The sequence below is a fragment of the Sceloporus undulatus genome, unplaced genomic scaffold, assembly GCF_019175285.1.
Source record: "Sceloporus undulatus isolate JIND9_A2432 ecotype Alabama unplaced genomic scaffold, SceUnd_v1.1 scaffold_13, whole genome shotgun sequence".
Lineage (NCBI taxonomy): Eukaryota > Metazoa > Chordata > Lepidosauria > Squamata > Phrynosomatidae > Sceloporus > Sceloporus undulatus.
In genome coordinates this window covers 6,740,534-6,761,745 of record NW_024802935.1, presented here as the reverse complement: position 1 = coordinate 6,761,745, position 21,212 = coordinate 6,740,534, and positions in this window count along the sequence as shown.

Here is a 21,212-nt window from a genome sequence, read left to right as displayed (position 1 = left end):
TAAACTGAAAAACCATAAGTTTATTTCCAATTTGTCGACAAAGGAAACTTGAACTCAGTGGAATTCAAAGTTCCAAAAATCTGAGGCCTCAAACCAGGCAAGATGGCCTAATCTTATAGTCAATTACACAAAGAAAGGTTTTCATCACTTCTCATTGGCCAATTACAATTTAAACATCCAAAAATCTTACAATCAAGACAGAGATTCATGCACATATTAAAACTGTATTTTTTACTCTTTACTCCACCCTTAGGAATTCAGCAGCCTTACAGTAGCCTTCAACAGTTGTATTTACTTATCTAAGTTGTTTATGTTATGTCTATTTCTGCTGGTCCCAGCTCCTTGCAGGTCACGATGTACTCTCCATGCCTTTGCTCTAGTTCTTCTCTAACTTTCAAACCTCAATTTCAACTATTTTCCTTCTTCTAACCAAAGTGACTCCATCTTTCTATAGTTTTCTATTATAAAATTCCACCACTACACATCCTTTTGTAGGTCAATAAAATGAGTATCCAGTTTGTTGGATCCAATTGTCTGAGACATGGTAAACTGCTTAGAACATGTGAAGTCGAAGGTTTTCATGGCATCCATAGTTTTTTGTGGTTTTTTTGCCTGGAAAGGACTTGGCTATATATATTGTGTGACCTGGAAAGGCAGGAGTGATTTGCATGTGTATTGTTTGTTGCTGATGGCAGTCCTCAGGGTGTGAGGGTCTGCACAAGAGGATTAATGTCTGCTTGTTTAGTGCTCATTGTCTGCTGGAAAACCGCTGATCCTGGGAGATTTCTCATTTGCATTTGTTGAGTCTTTATTTTGCTATCTTTCAGGACTGGTAGCCAAACCTTGGTGGGTTACAGACGGGCAGGGGAAGACGTCTTGAAGGTATCTTCCCTTGAATACGGAGTCTTCAGACCGCTCGCCCCGGGGGCGTGGCTCAGGTGTATGGAGCTTTCACACCGGGGGCAGTGAAGATGCCTCACCTGGGGCTCTTTCTGACCTGTAGCTTCCATACAGCTGCCTCGCAGAATGCTGCAAAGAGAGAGGCAGCTTCCACACGGGCGGCCAAAAACGCGGCTTTTTCTTTTCTTTTCCCAGCTGAGAAGTGCGCAACTGTGGCAGTCTAGCACCGGCCGGCAATTTCCCTTTTGCCGGCTGCGGAATGCGCATGTGCGCCGTTAAAGGGCCCAGGCCCCTTTAAACTTTTTTCCCCACCCTATCCAAGAACAAAGATGGCCTCCTGCCAGCTGGTGATCAGCTGATGTTGGCATCCTTGTCCGCTTGCGCAGTGCCAGTGTCACCGGCATCATGGATGCCTCCACTCCTTTGGTCCCCACGCTCTTACTGAATATGCAATACATGAGACCAAGACGTCCCCCTCCCTTTTTTCGGGGTGCTGGTGGATGGCTGTGCCATCCTGCCTGGTGGCAAAGGGGAGCTGCCACACAGCTGTGCCAGGAGCAGCTGAACTGTGCCCGTTCCCCAGGTGAAAATGGTGCAGGAATGTGTGTAGGGGTTCACTTTAAATTCCAAACTTTCCCTTATCACTTTCTACAACCAAAACATCCGCCGGCAAAACGTACAACTTCCTGCGATTCTAGCAGCGCATGCGTTATGAGCATTAAAATAGAATGCAGCTGTGCCATAGCTTCCACAGCTGCCATGGCATCTGAGCGCAATTGCAATTAAAAGCCTGACTGCAAAACCGCACATGTCCTGGGACCCCGGATCATCATCCGACGCAGCAGACACGAGCTTTTGAGGGCAAACTTAATTTGTGGGGCATGATAATGTGGTTGTACGCGTGCAGCAGCTTATATACGGAGATTGCATGTACGCCGCTTATGAAAAAAGAAGCGGAAAAAAAGTAATGGCACCTTTTTAATGCATTTCTTCCGCTTGGGGCGTACAGGTGGGCCGTTCCATGGCAGCATTCAGGTGAAGGGTCCATCTAAAGGCTACATTTATGACGTCATGAAACACCCCTTTTGGCCCGTTGAACGTGCCCTTGTTTAATTTAAGGGATTCTTCTTTCCTGTTGAAATTGTCGAGGTGGTGTTGTTGGATTTCAGTGGCTTCCTGTGCATCCTGACATGGTTAGTGGTTGGCATGGTCCAGAATTTCAAGTGTTTTCAAACAGTATTTTATGCCCAGGATGGTTTGTAATATGTTCTGCTACTGCGATTTTTCTGGCTGGCCCAGTCTGCAGTGTCTTCGTGTTCCTTGATTCTTGTTTGCACGGTGCGTTTGATGGTCCTATGTAGACTTGTCCGCAACTGCATGGTTGCGGTAAAACTCCTGCGGTGTGAGAGGTCTTCTGGTCCTTGGCTGAGCGAAGCATTTTCTGGATTTTCTTCATCGGTTTGTAAACCATTTGCAGGTTGTGCTTCCTCATCACTTTGCCTATTCTGTCTGTGACTCTTGATGTATGGTAAAAATACCTACCTTTAGGTGGCTGGCTTGTCTTCACTTCACCGGGTTTTCCTGGGCCTGGCAGCCTCTGAAGTGAGCTGGAATACCATGGCGGTAGAGCCGGTCTAGATGCTACAATAATTCTTCCAAGAAGTGGGGTTCAAAGAGCGTTTTGCTTGATCTACCAATGTTTGATGTGTGTTCTTTGTTTGTGCCTGGGTGATGGTTGGAATTCTTGTGCAGGATTGTGGTCTGTATGTGGGGTTTTCTGTATTACTGTGTGACCCAAAGTTGGTTCAGTTTGCGGATGGACTAGGACGTCCAAAAATGGCAGGTTTCCTTCCTTTCTTTTTCATAGTGAATTGGATGTTGGGGTGGATGTTGTTCAGATGGTTCAGGAAAACAGCCAGATCTTCTCTCCATGGCTCCAAATGTGGAAAGTGTCATCCACGTATCGGAAACCAAGTTGTGGGCTTTTGTGGTGCTGTTTCCAGGGCTGCTTTCAAAGTGTTCTGTGTAAAAGTTTGCTGTTACAGGAACTTAGAGGGCTTCCCATTGCTACCACATCTCTCTGTTCATAGAATCCATTGTCCCACTGGAATAGCTTGTGTGTGGTGAGGCACAATGTTCAAAACAGGCGGGCTGTGATGTCTTCTGGAAAAAATCTGTCAGATGAGTATCATGGTGTCCCTACAGTTGCATGGCGAAATGTCAGAAGAAGAAACTCTGCTAGAACATGGCCACATAGCCTGAAAATCACAAAAACTATGCTTAGAAAATGCTTGCACTATAAAGTGGTATAGAATGTAAGTGCTATTGCTATTAATACCAGTGTGATTAGAGGGTTTGGGAACACATGGTCTCAGACGTCAGCTACTATGAGCCCCAGACAGAGCAGGAAAGATGGGAGTTTTGTGCAGCAAGTCCCTTACCTGGGTTTAGACTGTTAGACTATGATAATAGTCATCTGAACTCTAAAAAGCCTACTCTATTATGGATAGCATAGGGTTGTTTGGATGATAAAATTGGAAGAGGAAAACTTGTATTCTGAGGTCCTTTAGAGAGAAGGTGAGATATATTTTAATAAGCAATATATAAATAGATTCTGGTATATGTGAAAACTTACATTACGTTGCTTGTCCTATTATTATACGTATTGCAATACAAAGCAGCACATTCTCCCCAATTTGTCAGCTTTCCTGTACTGTGCTTACTATGGAAGGATAAATGCCTATTTGGGGAGTCCTGAATAACTTTGATTCTAGGTCAAGATGTTATCAATGGAATGAGCATGCCAGGCTTAGGAATGTTTTGCTGCCATATGGGAGCCATTATTCATATGGGCTGACAAAAGGTAATTTATAGAAGAGATATGATCAGAAGATGTGATTCAAATAAACACATAATGCCAATCACATCAAATCAGTAAGGTCATTTCATTTCACGTTTTTACCTCTTCCTGTTCTTGAATAAAATAATAATAAAATGGCTGTGCCTAGCTGAACAGTTAACACACAGCAAAGAGCCTTGCCTTAAGACACTGCAATTGAACATTTTGCACTACTTTCATACTGACAATTGTAAGTGATTCCATTTCAGCACTCCCTGATTAAAAATGAAATAATTTAGGGCCAGCGTTGTTTTTAGCTACTGAACAAGTCTTCACATTCTAAGGCCTTGATCCAGTCCAAAGCTGGTGAGCCTAGGCTCCTTAGAAAACTATAACACTTGTGTTAGTCCAAGATTAATTTATTTAATTTGTTTTAATTGGTACTGCCCCATTACAGAAAACCTGGTTGATTACTCAATTAATTTATTAAATGTTGATTAGTTGACTCAAATGCAGCAGAAATAAATTTCAATGATGTGTAATCCAAAGTCCCATTTGAAGAGGTGGTGGCTGCCCTCCTGGTTAGTTTTAGTTTTAAAATAATAGCAGTATAACAATATTATGAATTAAACAATTACATTTATTCCAACAGTTTCAAATTTGCTTCTACACAACAAGCCTCAGTCAAATCTGGCCCACTACATACATCACAGTCTTATGTTGTTTGTCCCCAAAAGAGAGGTCCTGCTGATAGAATTAGAGTAAGAAAATGAAGATGAATGGAGTAAATCTGAAATTGACGAAGATTCTATACTGTAGTATATATGGACAATCTGTAATTATAGGGACAATCTGATAATTGTAGATTCTTCAGATCTTAGTTTCTTTGAAAAAGGTTACTTGGATTAAAAAAAACATTTATTGCCTTTAAGAGATCTATCTTTTGATATAAGCATTTACTTATCTGGTTCATCTCTTAAAAACTGGCAATACTATCTACTTTCCAGAAATGATCCAGTGTCCAATTGTATCCATGCACTGGAGTGATCCCCTGGAGACAATTGGAAATATAAATGGGGAATAAACCATGATACCAAACAATTGTGCTAATGGATTTTCACACAACTGTCATGTTCAAAGCACTATTATTTCATGAATAAACATGATAATCCACAATTGTTCTAATGGTTTTCAACTGACATGAAACGTAATTAAGTGCCATTATTCATGAATAACCAGGCAAGAAACAGCAGCAATCATTCACGGATTTCTGCCTGAATGACTTTTTTGCTCTTTATTGCCTGGTTAGTTCCCTGGTTATTCATGAGATAATGGCTCTTGTGCTAATCTCATTTTAATTGCGTTTTATGTCACATTGCTTATTTTCACGGTTTAATCACTGTTTAACTCCATGTTTTCCCCTCATGTGGGTCAGAGTTTGTTCTTATGTGCAAATTAGAGATGGGATCAGAAAGTATGAACCTTTATGAAACGATGGCCTGTTACAGACCAGCCAAAATAAACTGCTTCGAGTCACAGTGGAGGTATGGTGTTTCAATGATGCATGTGTCCTAAGAGTCCAGAAGCCACACCAAGCCACCACTCCAGTCCTTAGGGCTGGAGCGTGGCTTTGGTGCGACTTCTGGACTCTTGGACGCATGCATATGCATGAAACACCAAACCTCACGTGACTCGAAGCAGCTTTATTTGGCTGTCTGTAACAGCCTTAGTGTTGCAGCTAAGGTAAACATGTGCCTACTGTACCACAAGGTGTCTTCTTCATTGAATGCTGACACTATTATATTGAAAGATGAACTTATACTTGCAGGTGTCTTCTGTTTAAAGGGTTCTCCTAGCCAAGTCAATTTAGAAGAACTGAAGAGGAAAACCTTGGGGCTAGAAAGTACACATGAAGAGTTATTCATTAACAGTAGAATCAAAGTACATTATTTTACATAACACAAGACACACTAGTCTGTGTTTGTCTTTGTTTCTCTCCTTCGCTTCTTCCTCTTTGATTATGTATTACTTTTTCCCCTGTTACATTAATAGCAATCCTAATGTGAGAAGGAAGTGATCTTAATTTCTGCATAAATATGTGTGTATACTTCTAGAATTTTGTGAGGACTGTTATTTAGGAAAGCAAATTTGTTTCTTCCCTAGTCTGGCATAGCCATGGAGAGGAGAAAGTGATTTGCTGGCCTCACAGGAAGAGGAGGCTACTGTTAAATGCATCATGGTGTTAGCCAACATGAAAGAATGTGGAGATGTTTGTGTGTGGGAGATAGAGCCTACATCTCTCTTCTTGCTATTTTCTTTGAAAGCTTAACCCACCCTCTTGCCTCTACGACAGTGTGTTCTTTGCTGGTTGCTATTGGGGCCAGGTAGGAATTTGCCCCCCTCCTTTTTTTTTTTTACTCCCACCCCCATACTATCACTAGAGGGCTTAGATAATTTGACAAGGGCCTTGTCTTAATAGCATGGTTACTCTGGCAGGTTTATGGGGGAGGGTGGGATTTTGAATGAACTCTATTGGTACCATTTGGTGAAGAGGAGCCATCTGGAACTGCTCTTTAGGTCTTGTGACTAAGATGGGGAAAGCAGACATTCTTGCAGCTGGCATGTGGACTGAACCTTCACTTTAAGTCATGTAACTTAGGGAAGAATATTGGGTTGGCCTTCCAGTTGGAGACTGGCAGGATTAACCCAGCTTTGGACTTGGGCTCAAATGTTATCACCCCAGAAGAAGCTAAGGAGGAGGTCTGAGGGAAGACCACAAACAACCCAGTTGCTCCCACACTATGGAGTTTATCACACGGAGGAATTTCTCTTAGTTTCGAATGAAAAAGAAAGAGGGGCCAGAGAATGCATTCATGTGAATTCACTAGTCAGCAAATTTCATGAATTCGAATTGCATTCAAACTGACTTCCCATTACCTGAAAATAGCTTGTCATTGCCCGAAATTGCATGTGATCACCTCTCAGCACATAACACGAAACCCCATGATTGCATCGGTATGACTTCCCTTTGTCCGAAATGCATGTGTAGTCGTCATCACGTAATAACGTTAAACCCCATGATTGTGTTCGGACTGCCATTGGATTATATTCCAATTCCCTTGTCTGATAATGTCCTAGGTCCTTCCCCTTTTGCAGCTCTCAGAAGGAACAAATAATAGTATACATTTAAATGAAGTGTCATTTTACCATCCATGTTTCCCTATCTAGTTTTTTATGTCCTGGGTTGATCAGCAGTCAGGGGAAAAAATATAATACTGAATAGATTTTTTAAAAAAAATAAAAATAAATCACTATCCTTCCTCTACACACAGTAAAAAAAAAAATGCACTCCTTATAGTTAAGGAAAATGAAAAAAGTCCACCAAAAAGTTATTTTATTGTAATGTGCAATTTCCATTAACACAGTTCCAGACTGTATGATGGTGCCCAGAAGGCTACATCCTAGGGCACTAAATTGTTTCCTGCATGTCACCCTCCAAAGCAGATTCTTCATTTCACATCTTCAACATTCTTATCCTTTTTCTTTTATATTCTTTGGCATATTAGCCTTGGGGTCTAGCTTGAAGTTCTTAAGTTTTGGGAAATCAATCCACACGAGGGATTTACCTCCTTTCTCTACCACCTTTGGACTGTTTTCTGTACTTTGTCACATCTGGGGAGCAAAGAAAGTATTCACGCAGATAGCTATGGCAATTGTGAAATAAGCTCCTGCTTGAAAAGAGAGGCTAAAATATTAAAAGCTTCTATTTCACTCTTCCTGAGGGGATAACTGTGATTAAATGGATGCCTAGGACCACAGCTGGAATGTTAAAATGCAAACCAAAGCATCCCTCACATAAGCCTGTCACCACAGTAGAACACCTCACAGCAAGACCCTGGAAAGGCTGAACCAAAAACTAATAGTCTATTAACAAAGAAGAAGAAAAATATCTTATAAGCATATCATCAGAGTAAAGCACAATGTAACATGGCCACTGAGGTTGTGATGGGGCTTTTCTGTGAAATATGAGACAAATAAATGATTGAAATTTATCTATGTATAAATACTTCTTTTATTTTCCACAACCTAACTTTTGCTTCCAAATCACCAACAGAGTTTTTAATTAAACACAGAACCCCTATAGCAAACACATCCTTTTGGCAACTCTCTTCTCACACCAGAGGGAAGAGGCAGACATATCATGTCCCTTTTCCCTACAAAGTTCCATGAAGTATCAAAGAAAACAGCAGAGTGAGAATAATGGGCTTCAGTCCAATTTTAAGAGAAGAATTTGTTTCCTCTTTCTTTCAAATCTTTAAAAACCTGAGTTCTGTGTATATTTCAGTTGTCAAATCTGTGTGCTTCAACCTTTCTCAGACCAAAATTCTGTGCTGTAATCCATGTGGTAACCTATGGCAATCATTTTGTTTGGAAGCCAAACATTTGTCCAGCTCATAATAACCAGAAAATCAAGGGCTTTTCTTGGAAGGTTTGGAATGTTAAACAAGTTTTAGTATATACCTGCTCCAGAAGTACCCTGCCCGGCCCATAAAAATCATTTTGGGAGTCCTTCTCTTCATTCACTTGAGTGAAGTGGGAAGGAAGTGTCCCTGGGGAGAGTTGGTAGTGGAAAACTGGGTGTATGTATGTCTAATCCAAAGAGTTTTTCTTGGTATTATTTTCTTGTAATGGCAGCAACTTTTATAATATTTTAACAGGCCTTAAATTTTAATAATGTTAAATAATTATTTACATTTTTTCTTTACTATTAAGGAATTCCACTCACAGTTGCTCAGCGCCTGACTTTGATGATTTTGTTTATGGAATGAAACAAAGTTGGAGCAGTAGCACCTACCATCATTCATTGCATACCACAGTTCACCACAAAATGGACAAAACCAAACATTTTTTAAAAAATCTGATAAGTCCTGGACTTGCACCAAATATTAAGGATATTGACCCAAGTGAAAATGTAATTTGGGTGAAAAACAGCTATAATCATGCTTCTAGAACAAAAACATGTAAATAAATGAATACGATGATAGATACCTGGGTGTTTGCTTAGAAGGTGTGCAAAGAGTAGATGGACAAGTCTCAGAGTTTTGCCAATCATCCTGCTGCACTTTGCAAGAGAGAGAGAGAGGAGAGATTAAGAAGAAACATGCTGTCTGGGAGTGATGATTGGAAGGAAGTAGCAGAAGAAAAGCCTCTGGCACCCAGTCTTTTAAAAGACATATACTGCCTAAAGTATGTATACATCATTTAAGGATGCTGGGCACTGTGCTAGTAGGACCCTTATCATAAAGAGACTTTCTTCCTTTCCCCCAAACCCACTATTCCACAGCCTCCATATTGCCCAAAAAAACTTCTGAAAGGTTTCACAACCTTCCAGAACACCATTTGAAAAGTGTTTGAAAGGACTCGTCAGATATGCTGGCACACAAACTGTTTATCATAGAATGGCAGTGGGATGCCACCATGAGACCATAAACAAATCTGAAGATGCCAACCACAGATACAGGTGAAATGTCAGGAATAAAACTCTTCTAGAATATGGCCAAATAGTCCAAAAAACCACAAAAAAATATAGACCATAAAACCATTTGTTAAGACTCCTATATATCATTCCAAATTAGCTGTAATTGCATTGATATATAATATCTGACACCACATATTAGATTCTGCAATGTACAATCTTTAAAGCACACTTTCTAAAAAAAACTTGGCTAGCACCAGGTTTAGAAACTCTCTTAATATCTCCATATTGGCCAAAATGTCACAGATTCCCAAATCCCCAAATTGTTGTTGACATCATGTTTTATCTGGTTTCCAGAAATGATTAGTCATGAAGTGGCTGTATGTGGCTAACTGGTTCTGCTGTGGAATCATGACTAATAGAGTAGTGTCAACACACAGCAATGCCAGTCCACTGGTTCTGTTGCCAGGATCCTTCATAATACAAAAGTCAAGAAACGATATAGTTGGGCCTTTCACATTTATAAAGATTAGTTCTGCCTCATCACCGATGGGAAAAACTGACAGGAACTCAACCTTTATTAGTCAATGGGTGGCAAGATATGGGCTTGCCTCATTTCGCCTGTGGGCACTCACCACGATGGTTAATACGAGGCCAGGGTGATCCATGGGAGCTTCAGTCTGTGGATGGCTAGCCAGCTGATATTGCTGAATAGCAATACAGTACTTTGCTAAGAGCACTGCATTGTTTCTTTGGGGTGGGGTGGGCGGTGGAAAGCTTCTAGGCACTCCCTCTCTGCAAGATCTTAATGATGGAACTCTTAAAAATGGGCAATTAACCAAACGTGGCTTCAAATATAAATGAGGTTGCAGGATAAAACTGATTTTGCAGCAAAAAAAAACAACATTTTAATTAAAAAGACTAGAAAAGGATAGCAACAAACCAACAGCATAGTCAATGCAAGCTGTTTCTCAAAGCCAAAGAGACAAAACAACATGTGTATTATTAATTATTTATTTATTTCAGATTATATCCCAGCTTTCTCCACAATGGGATTCAAGGGGTGGTACAATAATTTAAAAATACAAAAAAAAACATAATTACAAAAGTTAAAAAAATAATGAAAATTAACAACATTAAAACATAGTTAAAAACATCATGGATCTAAAAAAAATACTAGTCATAACTAATCTAAGGAGGCTAGTGGGTTGTTGCTAAGCATAAGGTTTACTGGCTAAAAATACGCACAGGATTTTCTCTTGATTTGGGGGTTGGAGCAGGCAGGTCAAAGAGCGGTAGGTCAAGGAGAGATCCTGTGTGTATGTATTTAACCTTTCCTAAACTTGTGGAGTGGTCTCCTAAGAGTGAAGGGAAACACCTTGAGTGAGTCAGAAACATGAACTTAAGCAAAAGATTTTTTTAAGTGCTTGCCAAGAGGGCCAGAGGTGAAAATTCCCTTTGGGCCTGATAATTCTTGAGCCAGTGTCATACGGACAAAAAAGTCAACCAGTATAGATATTTTCTTACAATGGTGTGTATACCAGTTGAGTCAGTTTGGCAGTCTCCATTCAGCAGAGGTGGACACGACACTTAAGCACTAACTGCTCTCAATCAATGCAAACAATTTCCTTGCCAGTTGTGTGTTATGGGTGGAGGGAGAGAGTTGAAGAGATTTTGCTGACTTTAAGTTTTAAAAATAAGATTTGCTTGAAAAACTACCAGCATTACCTTTTCCATTATGAATTTTTAACAATTTGTGGAGACTTTGCAAACATAGCTTTGCTATGTTATAATTAAATATTCATATATATTTGCGCTACATTGTTACACACTTCATGGCATGAGGCATTCAGATTGCGGAATGAAAAATTACTGTGGTTTTCTTAAGTCCGAGCTTTTTAACTCTCTTGCACAGAAGCACCTAGGCTGAGTTATGATTCCTAGAAAAGGACTTCTGTTTAGACAATGTCACATGAAACCCTTTAAATTACCCCTTGCAGAGTCTGAATTAGCTAGCTGTGTTTTCTCAGTTTGTTTGAGAATATGGACTAAAGAAGATCTTCTATCCACAGTTTTGAATACTCGGAAAAAGCATTTTTCGCCCTCACCCTCCTTTCTATTTATATTCATAATTGGTGACCCATTCCCCAACTGGACTGAGACCAATTTTGTTCATCACCGATATCTTGAAAAACCAATGAAATTTGTATCATTGTAGGATGTGGTCAAAACAGAGGTGAAAAAAAATAGCTCTTGTTTTTCTGACTGGAAAGCAGTTTGAGGAGAGGATATACAGTAGTGAATCATCGGCCAGCACTAGCATACCAAAATCTAATCCATGGTCTAATGAGAAGCCTGCCCAGAAAAGGTCTTGAGGTAGTGATATTTTCATACCAAAAACTGAGAAGTTTATCTCATTCCTAATAATCACCACAAATAAAAGGCTCAGGTCAAGGATGACTAATCCTCTTAAACTGTGTCTGCAAAGAAGGTGGCAATTTGTGTCAATGTAAATACAGACTATGAAATTAATTAGGTTCTCCTCAAGGAAGTGCACATCACCTACATATCTTATTTTTCTAAAATGACCCTGGCATCTTGTTACTTATGTTGTGTCATTGCATTTTTGTTCTAATTTGCATATGTGTGCCCCTTTGGAATTGAAATAATATGAAGATCATACATTGGGGGAGGAGGTGGCAAGTCAGTGGTTGCAAACATCATTATGTATATTTCATACAAAAAATATTATAGTATAATGGGATGCATTGCAGCCTTTTTGATTACCATTCTTCCAAAGATGTGTGAAAAACAGCTTTGAATTTTCATGTGGAATTTCTATGCTACCGTTTTTGAAGAAAAAAAAAAAAATAGAAAATCATCACATCCATAGATTATGTTTGATTCCTCTCTACTGACTACTTGAATATCAACAAATTGGAGTAAAAGGCAAGGTTGCATATAAAATGCCAAAGTCTGCTTTTTGTAAATTAACAGGTTGTAAAGTGTTGTATGAAAAACAGATAAACATATTTGCTATACCTCTGGGAAAGCCTTGTGGAGGTAGTGATTAAATTTAATATGACTGACCTCATTGTCCTACCTTAATGAGCCAAAATGGACAAGAGATGTCCTTGATCCAGCTGGTGCTCTCTAGTGTCTTGGACTATAATTTATCTCTCTTAACCTCCGGATGGTTGCCAATTGACTAATGGAAATGGCCTATCACCTTTCAAATAAGCTAGAGATCTTCTGGTCTAAAGTGGATTAGTCTTAGCTACTTGCGTATTCTACAAGAAGACTGCTTTTACATGAAAAAGCCATACTGAGACAAAGTACAATTTTAACTAAGTTTTTGTCCTGTTGTGAAAATTATAAGAACACAAAGACATGGATGGAACCTGAGGAAATATCCTCAAAAAGAAAGGAAAAAAATCAAATGTGGATGTGTCAGAATTTCTAAGGGTATTTATAACATCAACTATGGCATAGTCAACTCTTTCTAATAATTTCTATTGTAAAATTTGCCTTCCCCATTCCTTATGTATTAGAATGTAGATGTTCAATTAGCTGCTGTTCACACATCATGAAGCAATAGCATCTCTATACTGGGTGTCATCCAAGGTGAGGAAAAGGGCTGCCAGAGTGGCCGAGGAACCAAAGTTCATACTGGCCCTCCAGTTTCATTGTGCATGTATCCCTCTGCTCTTTCAGTTCCTGAACTTTCTCCATGGGAGGATTCTGGGGCCAGAGCAACCAGCAAGGTGCTTGTGTGCCCCTCCTGCCACAAGGAGGAAGAAGAAGCTATTGGGAGTCAACCCTTTCTGAGTGTTACCCAGTACAGTATGTACCCCCTTCCAGTGACACCACTGGCTTGAAGATTATTTTTGAGCAGTAATAGTTCTAATAGCACAAATGAGTGAAAACTGAGATTTCATGCCCCACTGTCCACCACTTTATTTGTATAGAAATCTATAAATTAAATCTCATTTTTTTGTTTCTTGTCCCCCAACTACCTCTACAAAGTTGTCCTGGTTCCTTTGATACTCCGACTCCCAAGTAATTGCTATATTATCCATAAGATGCCTAACTCACATCTCTCCTGACCTGGAATCATTAAATAAATAGAACTGGTCATATATGGATCTTAGGGGATGCCACTTCTTATTTTCGACAAATAGAAAAAAAAATCATCCATTCAATTCTTACCCTCTCGATACTGTTTTTCACCAGTTCCTTTCCAATCTATTCCAACCTGTAAACTTGTCCTCATATCATGATTACCCAGAAATTCAGAGCCACTGTGTTTCTTTCTTGAACTGTAGCCAAATAGAAGAATCTAGGTGCAATTTCATAGTCTTGTTTCAATGCAAGTCAGTCAATAGACTGTAGATCTTTTATCAGATTACAGTGTGATCTCATCTGTGATGCAAAATGTCTGAAACATATCACAAGCAAAAGGAGGATAACTCAGTGCCAGATCTGTTCTCCTTGTAGTATTCTATTTCAATTCAAACACAAGTTTGGAACCTTTTTGTTACCTGAAAAAACAAACTACATTTCCTTACAAAATTATATCTAAGAAAATGCAAAAGAAGGTAAAATATTGATTATTTTGAAGTTTCAATCCATATCCTATCAGGATGGGTGGAGACATATGAACTTTGTCACTAGCCAATGGGAGGAACAGAGTGAGGCTGCACCAGGAGTGAGTATATAGGGGAGGAGCAGATTTAAAAGGGGTTGGCGTTTGTGTGCCCTGAGAGGTAAAGAGCATTGGGTAGTTAGGCTGCTGTGAGAGTTAGAAAAGGTTGGTACCCAAGGAAGGGACAAGAATTTCCTTAATTATATTGTGTAGTATCCTGCAGGAGACATAATGTTTGGTGACTAGTGGAAGCTAGGTAAAACGAAGAGTTAAATGATACAAGGTTTAATAAAGTTTTGTTAAAGTGTAGCTGTAAGGGAACATAATATAAAGCTGTAAAGAAATTAATTACAAAGACAAACTAAACTGTTCAAACTAATAAAGATTTATACACCGTATCCATTGTGAACACCATCCCACTAAAAAAGATACTGTATTCAGCTTGACTGCAAACAATTTTTACCTTGTTTCAAACAACAGCTGTCTGAAGTGAATTTCAGAATATACATTAAAATACTACCAACATTGAGAAAGTTTTTGGTTTGGGCACAATAGCTAGTGGGTTGAGTCTCCCTTCCAATATTTGGTTGGTAGTGTGAGATATAAAAAAAGACCCATTGTGCTTGCATCGAAGAAGGTAGCTGGGTGGGTAAGACTCATCATGACAGCTTGGAATGGCTCTTTATGCTACCTACAGAAGATCTGAATCAGGTGCGTTACAGACCCGCCTAAAGCGGGCAGTCTGCCGCTGCACCAGTCGCTGCGGAGGGAAGCCCCAGCGGCCAGCCCACGGGCTTCCGGCCGCAGGAAAAGGGAGCGCCGAAATGGCGCCCTTTTCAAAATGCGAGAGTGGCGCTGCGAGGGATGAGCGCCCCTCGCGGCATCACTCTGGTGCGCCAGTTCTGGACACTGTGCATCCAACGTAACAATGGCAGTGCCCATGTGGATGGGTGCTCATTTAGGACGCGCTCCGCCGTGTGGGAACAGGGCTGGTTAGGAAGGGTGCACCCCTTCCTAACCCTAGGATGCCCCGAGTGCGTCCTTAAAATGGCGGTCTGTAAACCCGCCTCAGTGTCAGTGGGATTGCATTTTATACATTTGTGATAAATAAATTTAAATTAATTAATACATAAAATACAGTGCAATGTAATACAGTAGAATACACTGAATATAAAAACTTACTACTAACTATCTAAGAACTGACGGGGCACATTACACAAAAAGATCTCAGTTGATGGGCAGGCTCATGGGTAGGTGTTCCTCCTTAGTCCAAGGCCCCACACAAAAATTAATAGTAGTCTCTTGTAAATATGTCAGTTCTTCTCCACGCTGAAAAGAATTATCTTTCTTATAGATAATAAATGATTATGTTTCTGAAAAACAGATAAAAAACTTTCCTTCTATAGCTCAGACCACCAGTCCATAAAGGAAGGGATAGAAACTTGGGTTTTACCATGAAAGATTCTTTTATGGGCATGACCAAGGCTTCACTCTGACTTTGAGCCGACTCCCAGAAACTAAAGGTTTATACTTTAAACTTCCTTGTTTAGACAAAATAATACTAAAATGAAATAATAAAAATATCCACTAGACGTGGCTTGGGAAGGTGTGGTCTGAGAGACAAATGAGAGGAGTCAGGGTTTCACATTTCTTTTACTTATATGAAGTCCTGTGAGCAATGGCCGGAATATTCCGAGGGCTTTCTATGGAGTGAGCCTGGCTCTTAGGTGCCCTGCCCTTCCCCAATACTTAGCCTTCTGTTCTGATGCGTGGTGATCCTGTGCCCTCTGAGATCTGACCTGAAGAGTGAAAGTGACCCATCTGGTGTTGGCTCGGCTGGGCTGCCACAATGGGATGCATGTGAGAACAGCTGCCCTATCAGAATGGAATACTGCATTCTGAGGAAGTAGACCAAGTCTATTATTACAGCTTATGCTACAACTTCTTTTGCACTATTCGTCTCAAAGATGCTACAAAATCCCTTGGAATAACATCTCGTTAGGATATGTTTTGATAGTTTCTTCAACAAGACAAAATCACGATTGAAATCTCTGAATACTGGGAGCATAAACATGGCTTTGAGATAGCTGTGTCTTTCTAGCATGAGCAAATACTGTATATCAAAATAGGCTAGGACTTCACTGTGATGTCAGTGAAATACCATTTGTTTGTTACAGTCCAATGAGAGCCACAAGAAAGAGTCTAAATATTGTCTGTCTCTAAATTCTTATCTTTGAAAAACTGAACTGCATTCCATTATTTCTGGTTCCCATTTTTCCTAGCACTATCTGTCATGAAGGACTAACTTTTATGAAGCAGAAAATCACTTCAGGTTTCAGACCAACCACTGAGCTCCTTATATAGTGCCTGATTGAGTCAACTCTACTAGACTGGATTTCTTCCCATTGCTTCTTTACCAGACTTCTCATGCATTGCCACTGATTTTTGCTTTGTTCATGACTTTAATTCATTTCTCAGATGTGTGTTCACTCCATAGGTTTCTGCCTGGCTGCATTACTTTTCAATATCCCCAGGATAACCTTTCTGATTATCCGTTTTATATCAAGTGAATGCTAAAAGGCTATAGGCATAGTGTATAGCTGCTAGGGAGATGCTGCAAGCTGACGCAAAACTCACTCTTTCCCTACCGAGGTCCACGGTTGAACTGCTGGCATCTCAGCTAAGTAATCAGACAGGTAGATAGTTGTTGTTGTTGTTGTTGTTGGTGCCTTCACGTATTTCCAACTATGGCAATTCTAGGCATACCCTATTATGGATTTTTTTGGTACAGACTGTTCAGAGGGATTCATCATTGCCTTCCACTGGAATATCCCATGGGTCAGTGAGAGAAATGAAATTTACTTGTGGGTTGGCTGATCACAACTAGTATGTGGATTTTGCTCCTTGACCTTTACATTAAACCAAACTATTTAAATACACAATGAACCATGAAGTACGCTAGGCTTCCAGTGGAACCTAGGCAGAATAATATTCTGAATAAGAGAACCCTAGCTTGTAGTAGAATAACAAGCTGCATAAGAGATCCTGAAGGCCAGAAAATAATACACTGCTTAGAGAACCCTGCTTGTTAGTGAGTACAGATAGAACAATAAGATGAATAACAGAACCCTAGTTTTGTGGTGGAACCCAGAGAATAATAACCAACATGAAAAATCTTCTCAATTTTCTATTTGGGCACAGGTTTTGAAAAACACATAGCTGACCGCCAGTTCAGCCCCTGAAGAACAGGAGATCTAATGAGTCCATGTGTACTCGAAGAGGGGGTAGCCCAAACTTCTCTCTTCTCTCTCTCTCTCTCTGGTCTCACAGAAATTCAGATCACTATTTCTTTTCTACACAGCCATAAGTGTACAGAAGCCCTTACCTTTATTTCATCTAGAAGCTGAGGTTTAGGCTTCGCAGTCTTAAAATTTAACAATCCAACTCTAGCAAGTAAAGGGCAAACTACATAGTTCCCTGCCCTTGGGACATGATTTCCCCTCCCACACTAGTACATGGAATAGACATTTGGGACTGATCACTTTGCCATGAGATTATGAAGTTTTAATATCTTTTACCTAAAGATGTTTTTCCAAAATTGAATCAGACCCCCTACAAACTTGTCTCAAACAGAAGATGGAGCATCTGTTTTCTCTAATGCGAGTTAATTTCCTATGTAATCTCTATTGGAATCATCACTATAGTGGACAGTAAAGGGAAAGAAGCCCCTTCTCTACAGCATAGAGCTGTCAGACTGAAAAATGGAGAGGGCTACCATACCTTTAATGGTTGCATAGAAGAGGGAGTTTCAGCAGTTGTTGCTTCTCATTGAACCAAATAAAAGCAACACATATTGAAATCTGCTCTGCCTACAAAGCTAAGTAGTTTTTTTCCTTGGTAACTTTCATAGCAGGGTCCCTTTCCACTACAGATATGGTACTATAATTCCATGCAGCTACCATGGTTTCCACACTTATTGAATTCTTGGGATTTGGCAGTTCAAGGAAGTGTTTAGAATTCCCACTCACAGAGCTTCTAGCATGTCACAAACTACAAACTCCAGGATTTCACAGGATTAAGACATAGGATTTAACTTGATTCATTGCACTATAATTCTGAAGTGTGGAAGTGCACAGTTATAAATTCCGTTTCAACAAGGGCTCTGCACTGGGTATTTCTAAAAAAAACTCATGTACTTAGGGTCTCAGTCCCAATTAGTGTTTACGTAGTTGTTCCTAAATCACAGTAATATAGATGGCTGCAATCTGATGCATCTATCCATGGAAGTAATACCCACTGTGTAAATGGATTCCTTTTGTGTAGAACTATTTATAAGTTTAGAAAACATATCCAGGGGTGGCCCTGTTGGCCGTGTAGCAAAGTACAATAACATCCCAAAATTCCACAAAAACAGTGATACATTATTTGGAACGAGCAAATGCACAAATATATGTTGTAAGCTTCCAAAGCTCCACTGGCTTCCTCTTGCAGCTTGTTTGTCATACCACATCTTGCTTGATGGAGAAGCCATTGGAGCTTTAAAGCTTGCATCATGAATTTTGTGCATTTTTTGCCTAATGAAGAAGCCAGTGGAGCTTCAAAAGTTGGCAACATGTTTTTGTGCATTTGGTTGGTCCAACAAGGTATCCCTGCTTTATATAGGTTCAGTTGTATCCATGCCTATGGAGGCCTTAACTCCATTTTGATTTATAATCAACAGAAAATTTTTTCCACTCACAAGAAAAACCACCCAAATGAGTGACTCATCTCATCATTATCATTTCCAGCATCTGTGAGGCAGTCTATGGTTATGGCGCCAAGCCGGGTGGCACTTGCAACAATATAAATACATTTCTGTACTTATTGCCCATCAAAGCCTTTTCTAGTACATAACTTTTAATTTTATTTTATTTTTGTAAGTACAAGAAACCAAGAGAAACACTCTGCTGTGTTTCCCCATGGTCTTATTGCTAGAACAAATCTTTAATTTCCCAGAGGAAAGCAACACACCAATACCTTTTCTTAAAAATGAATTTGAATTATAGAGAGTGGAAGCTGAGGGACATTTGCAGCCTCTTTTTGTTTTCTTTTACAAGGGAAATTCTTTACAATTAAAGCCTTCTAATTAAGAAATCCATGTGCCAAAATAATAACACTAACCAAAAAACAATGCATATATCAGAGACCCTTGGGTGTTCAAAACAGTAAAAATGACTGAATAATTAGATTATGACATATGAATGAAAGGTAAAGGTCTATATTAAATTATCCAGGGGTGCCAAGATGTATTTCAGCTCCCTGAAATGGTTCCAGTGTAGCAAAATCTTGGGGGAATAGCACTCTGCTGCAACAAATAAGGGTGGAACAGTATACTGCCATCAAGCAATACAGCATGAATAACAAACATAGTAGTGGGAAAAACATGATAGCATGATACAATTAAGAAGATACAATGCATCTAGATCAAACTTGCAGTTAGAGCTGGCTTTAACAGAATTTAATAAACCAGGCACATTGCATTGCAAGTGAATTCTCATTTTGCCCAAACACTAACAGATGTTTAATCAATACGATGGACCATAAAGGGCAGCACAATTAGTAGGTCAGAGTGATGTTCCTGTGTGAAGCTAGAAAGCTGTAATTATGGACCAGATCTCATAAGTGTTTTGTACAGATGACACATAGTACCAATATTCTGTCTTAAGGGGAAGACTATCTACCACATCCCAGACAATTAGATGAAAAGGAAAAAACAAAAAACCCAATCTCTCTCATCTTTGAGAAAGCATTTAGGGTAATATCAAGGCTGTCACACAGTTAAACTCAGTGGACTTAATTCTTTATTGAACTATGTACCTTTGATAACACTTTAATTGCAGGTGCAGGCTATTAAAATATTGGAAAGATCCTTCCTGCAACATATTGCAAACCAAACAGATTTCACAACACTATTTTCATCCCCCAGATACCCATGAAAAAGAAATCTAAGGAATTAAAACATTGATGGGAAGAAACGGAGAACTATGTTGACTTTTCGTAGTCTTTTGAATGCACTGATATGAGGTGACATGGAAACACTTACCCTCTCTTACATTACATTATCTGAAAAAATAAACAATTCCTGTAGAAATCTGAGGCATAGAGAATATTTCCCTCTTTGATAGGCTTCAGTGGTACTCAAAGCACTCTCCTTATAACCTCTCATTCCTTCAATACCTTCTTAATTTTTCCCAGGACTTGTCTACCCAGGTGGTAGAAGCAGCAGTGCCAGATGTTGGGAAGGTAATGAAGGGATCTACCTCCTCCAGTCTAGCCTCATCTAGCATCCTGGTATAATGTATTTGCAAGCCTACAGCTGGTGATCCATAAGAAATTTTATTCTACCATGGGCTATTGCAATTGCAGTGTGTCTTAAAACAACCACGCCTCCTATTGGTTTCCATTAACCTGACACACCACATATTAGTATACCAGCAGGTCAGGATACGAGGCATGTTGTCAGGGGTACTGAAGAAAGCTAAGGTTTATAGAAGGGGTCGATGAGACTGGAGAATGTATGGGTATTTTATTATATTTATTTATTATTTGCTAAATATTTATAGTCCATCCTTTATTGTGAAATTTCACATATATCCCAATAGCCCGGATTTAGCAGAGACAGCCTCTAATAATCCTCTGTTGTCCCACTTTTTCAGCTGCTTTTTAAAATGTCCCAGTTTCCATCTTTGTCCTCAGCATACTTCAGTTTCTGGAAACTCAGTTTAAGGTGTAGAAGTAGTTTCCACTGTTATTTCCACAGAGTGCAGAGGAAAAATGGGACAAAATATTATCCTTCCCATTACGCTTAGGCAAAAGCAGACTGCTATATCCTCCCCTAGCTTGGGTGTTCTTCTTTATTAATATATTTTGTCATCAAGAGTGGCACTGGGAATGTTTAGCCAGTTAAGAGGTGATATGATAGCCAACAACACACACTGATGTTTTTTGGCACCACATGTCTCAGTTTTTATCTGTGAAATGTTATTGGTATGGTTTCAGGACAGTGAATATATAAAGTAAGATTTTTATTTTAAAAAGTCCTTATTTAAACAATAAAAGGTAACGGTTTCCCCTTGACATGAACATCTAGTCAAAATCAACTGTAGGCGGAAGTGCTCATTTCTAAACTAATAAGCTGAGGAAGTCAACATTATCTAAAGCCGACTCTGGTATTAATATGGCCAGCATGACTGCACCAAAAACTGTTACCTTCCACCTGAGATGATACTTATTTATTTATTTACAGTGGTACCCCGGGATACGAATGTGCCGCCTTACGAAATTTCCGGGTTACGAAAAAAATCCATTTAAAA